Consider the following 5,357-nt stretch of genomic DNA (forward strand, 5'->3'; position numbering starts at 1 on the left):
TGATGCTTAGAATTTGTCTGTTGAAAAACCTAATAAAAAAAATTGTGAAAAAAAAAAGTATTTTCCTGTTTGATCAGGAAAATTAAAGCCATTTGTGTCGTTTTGGACAGTGTTATGAGCACTTCACAGGTTGTGAAGATGTTTTAACAGCATGTTGCAAAGGGAGTGGCAAACTGACATTCATTCCATCAAAATACACATTATTGTGAAATGTATGATAAAACATTAACCTCTGTCACAAAACTATAACTGAAACAGGTGAAAAGTTTTCAATGCTTTTTTATGAAGACTTATCTGACTGTTGACATCTAAATCCTCAAGCAAGTCCATTTGAGGCCCCTTTTAATTGAAAGCATATCAAGTGAAATCACTTAGTTTTTGTGTGTATTTCAGAAAATGTCATGTTTCTACTACAACTTTTTCAAAACAATGACAGTTTAGAAAGAATATATGTATATATGTGTCATAATTTTGCAGAACATTGGCTAATGGTTTGACAATATAAGGCTATATGGATTTTAGCACTTGTGTTTAGATTATGTACAAAAATAGTCCCTATACTTGTTCTTAAGTTGATATGTTACTTCACTTCAATTAGTGTATTGTTTTTTTTTTTCTGTTTGTGGCAGAATTTTCCATCTGTTCCCAAATTGAGGCGTTCTTGACTTTGAAAGGTTAAATACGAGGCAAAGCAAGTGCAAGAGAGATCAGAGATAATTGGCGAGTTTCACGATCAATGTGTGACAGTTGGCAGCACAGCTTTACTTTGATTTCAAAATATGTTTTTTGTCTGGTCTGCTGCCGATGGAGCTTTGATCACTTTGGTGGGAGGTGAACCTTATCTTCCCTTAAAAATTCAGCACAAGACGCGGTATGTATGGGGGGTGTATCCCACTCAGATTTCTCACGGGCATTCATGCATTATTTGGGGCTTTCATTGGTTATTTCTCTTTTTATGTATAAAAATGTGACTTGCTATAACTAAGTTCATGTCAGTTGCATGGACCAGCCACCTTGCTCTATTACAGGTCCAACATGGATCAAATACACAATCACAGCTGCAGGTGAATTAAGCCCTGTTTACATGACAATGTTTTTAAAGTATAATTGGAAAACTTTTGTTGCATTTTGGGTTCCCATTTACATGTCAACAGTTCCTAAAGAAAATAAATACATTCTTTATTTTTTTTCTGAAGGCGGAGCTTTTTGAAAGATTTTCTACAGGAAAACTGCATCATTTTTGAAAATGCTGCCACAAGTATTATACAGCAACATGCATAACAAACATGATGTACAATATGCAAGTTTTTCATTCAAATACTGCAGTATGAAAAATTATTTTTACAATATTGTCTGAATCATGCCGTTAAAGTAACATGATGAAGCTTCAGCGTAAATGCATATCTAGAACAAGTGAAAAATGAATGGTCCTATGATTCTAAGACAAAAATTTATGAAAGGATGAGTAGAGCAAAGAGAAGCTGTTTGTGGAGTGAAACATTTAACAGTACTGCCAGTTCGCTCTGCTGCTCATCCCACAAATGAATCTTAGTTACAGCTGTGACTCAATTAAAAAGGGAAATAAAAATGCTTTTTTATTGTAATAGGATTCATTGTTAACAACTCCATTCAAGGAGATCCGGTTCAGCAGTGAATGCACCATAGTCAAGAAGAATGAATGAGTGAAAATAAATTGAAAAAACTGAACTGGTTGTGAGGAGAGGCACAGGAACAGTTAAAGTGTATGAGGCATGTGGTGTGGGTGAGCTGACTGACTGGCAGCTCAGAAATGGCGGCAAAGCTCAGGTATGCATCTTTTCCATCCTAACAGCAGCAGCAGCACTCTGAGCCTCGGTGCCATTTGACTATTAACTGGTTCATCTCGCAGCCACAGTTACGTGGAATTATTCAAACAAATCGATTGCCTTTTTGTGCTCATTGTGCATGACCCACAAACCTATTGTGTTTATCATCACTCTGGAAATCGATTCGATGGATTAAGCTGCACTGCAACATTTCACACTGGGCGAATGCTGAAAATTCTCACTCCGTTTCCTTAGATTTAGCCATGTGGGTAAAAAACTATTCTTAATGGGTGACTTGAAGACATACACAATGGACTTCTACTCAAAACGTAATTGGGAAGCCCAGACTGGTCCACAGAGCACACATTCACGATGGTGCTTCCTTTATTATCGACTTGTGTGTATCAGGACTTCCCCTGAGTATTGAGCAAACAGAATGGCCTGCAGAGAGCTGTCTCTCATCATTCCCCTGACTGTTTAGTCTCCTTGACAGCTTCAACGGACAAATATTTGACTTGAGATAAGTTTCACGATACGTGGAGATTCAAATTCGTTGGCAGCAATGGTACTGCCACCTTCGTCTGGGAGTTGGAATTGAGCTGTAACATCCAAGCATCACTGCCATCACTGAGTGATCATTAACTGCTCATGTGCTACTTCACTGATTCGCGCTTCAGTGTTGTAAGGAATGATGGGATATTTTGGGGAATAGGTTTTCTATTAAGAATTTCCATGATTGATTAGTTAAAGTCATAATTAAAACCACATCAGTGCACACAATGCATGAATAATCACCCAAGCAGAACTATTTTCACAACACCTGAATACTTCAGGTTTTTGCAAAAACTCCCAATAGATCAACATCACAAAAAAAGCTCAAAAGGGACAGAAATAAAAAAGTTTGACTCGGCACAAAAGCAGGGAGTCATTGGAGCGAGAAGAAAACACACCCAAGGTTCAAAATGTTAATGAAGCCCAAGGTTGTTGAGGAAGGGGAAGTTTAACTTCTGACAAGGCTTAATATGTTATTAATATGGATGTGACATGAAAAATAACTGCGCAGAAACCCTGCCTTGGTAGGAGAAAAGCAGGGCTTTAACTGATTGTATCAGCTCGGGAAAATTCTGCCCTCTCCTTTTATATTCTATAAACAAAGCCATCAAAGTCGAGAAGAAAAATCAACATAATTTATCAACAAAGCTGTTTTTCTTAATTCAACCTGTCATTGCTATTTGTAGAACAAAAGAAACAAAACCCAACATTGCTATCAAGACTGAGCTGAGAAAAGAAAGTGGAGGAGCGCAACACAGAACAGCAGGCGGTGCACTTGTGGTTCACTGCAATCAATAAGTGTATCAGTGAGCTACTTCCCTCTGCTGACTGACATCAAAGGATCCGGCTGTTGGGGGCTTCTGGCCTCACGCGATGCAAATTGTGCCGTGAAAGATAGAGCAGACAAAGAAGAGGATCCACGTGTATACAGAGCCCACTTCTTGAAACTCAATCTCCCAATCCGTTTCTATAAAAAAAAGAGTTTATTTTTGCATGAATTCTGCTGAAATGACTTGCAGGATTCAACATATTCTAATGTCTTCCCATCCCTTTTTATTTTTTTTCGCATGGTGGGATGATTCATTTGGAGTTGAGAAAAAGTTGGATGTTTAGTTTGGCCCAAGCAGCTCTGTAAATATAATACCCCTGGGGACTTGCAGATTATTTTGTGGCATAATAACCTGCAGCGCTGAGGAAAACTCCTCACCTTCACACTAAAACATGCCATTCCTTCCCCCTCTACTGAAAGCAACAGCTCCAAAAGCTGCACAAGGCCTCTCCCCAATGCTACTTCTGAAACGCCAATCAATTTTATGCACAACAGAACCAAATGCCATTCTAATTGTGTTTGTATAAGATCTGTTTGGTATTACATTGGCAAACAGTGCTGAACCACCCACTTCCACTTCACTGAACAAGAAAATAGGGCCTCTGTTATGTTGGCAGGGGAGGATAAATCTGCCACTCCTTGGGAACCATCACACCTCTATTGGACTGCAAATGTTACGTGCAAACATCAGAGGAGTGTTTTATGATTAATAACTTCTTTGAAAGAGCTATGAGGTGTCAGAATATTCAACGTACGTTCGTTGACATAAAAAGGCCTCCATTTCGCTCACGCTACAGCAGAATAAGACGAATCTGTTTCATGTGTTCACTTCCAAAGTTGAGCTGTCAATGCATGAATAATATGTTCGTCCGTCATGCACAGCATCTGGAACTGCATAGCACATCTTCCACCCACGGTAAAGCATGGCTCAAACAGGAGGTCAGCAGCATATTAAACTTAATACAGAGTGAAAAGTAATCATTTATTTTATGGTAGAGATAATAAAAGAAAAACCTCCAGAGGGGGTTAACGGAACACCACAAAAAGAAGGTGTTCATCGAGGTGTAAACTTTATTATTCGAGGCAAAAGAAAAGTGCCAGGCAAACAAAGCTGTTAGTAGAGTATTGCTCCTGAATGCAACGTAACTGGGCATTTTTCCGCTTTTGACTTCCATCAACACCATGAACAGGACACATGACGATGACGTGCCACAACCAAACGTAAATGGACCCTTTTGCCATCACAGTAGGGTTGATGGTTGTCCACCAACAATGTCACGTTGTAGTGAATCTCACTCAGGATTCAGTAAATTGAAACAATAGAATAAAATGTGACAAATATTGCTTAAATAATACTTTTTAGAAAAATAGCACTTTATATAGACAATGAGGAGTATTGAAGAGACTGTGAATCCCATGTTACTACCAGAATGATAGGCAGTCATTCTCCGCCTATGTGTGTGTGTGCATGAACAAGTGAATATAAATGTGAAGTGAAATGTGAAGTGAAATTGCCAAAGGTGAATCACATTGTGTAAAAATACAACATGCTTTGCACCTTCCGGCATGTGGTGTGAATGTGTGAAAAAAAGCTTGCATCACATCCCCATTGGTTGAGATTAATGGCAAAGGAGAGAGCTATGAAAGTCTTTGTTTAACATTTTTGCTTTTAACAATGTTGCTTGGCAATAGAACTGTTGGAGTGCTTATTTGTTTCCCTTTAAAAAGGTGTCACCAGTAAAGAAAAGCATCGGGGGGGATGAGGGCACAGCAGAGCTGAATGTGGGTCGCACTCATGATAAAATGTAAAACTGACCCTGGAGATGCTCCAATCCAGCCAAACCATCAAGCAAATTGTAGCCCAACAATCTTATGTGAGCAAGCAGAGGAGGCTGCGGAAAGGAAAAGCACTCTTTTAACAGGAAGAAACCTGCAGAACCAGACTCTGTATGTATGGTTTTGAGGCCAGGTGGATAGCAAAAGAATAGCTAGCTCTTATGGCAGCAATGTTTTCCTTGAGAATGCTTTTCCTCTGTAAAAGTGCTTTCTACTGACTAATTCTCTGGACATTTCATTGGCTTTTGCAGCAGAAATTATCACTAAAATTGTTCATGTTCAGATTGTAATTTTCAGTAGTGTTTGTTTGATTTTTGTGGAAATATAGACATTTT

Source organism: Blennius ocellaris, assembly GCF_963422515.1.
Source record: "Blennius ocellaris genome assembly, chromosome: 2".
NCBI classification, from domain to species: Eukaryota; Metazoa; Chordata; class Actinopteri; order Blenniiformes; family Blenniidae; genus Blennius; species Blennius ocellaris.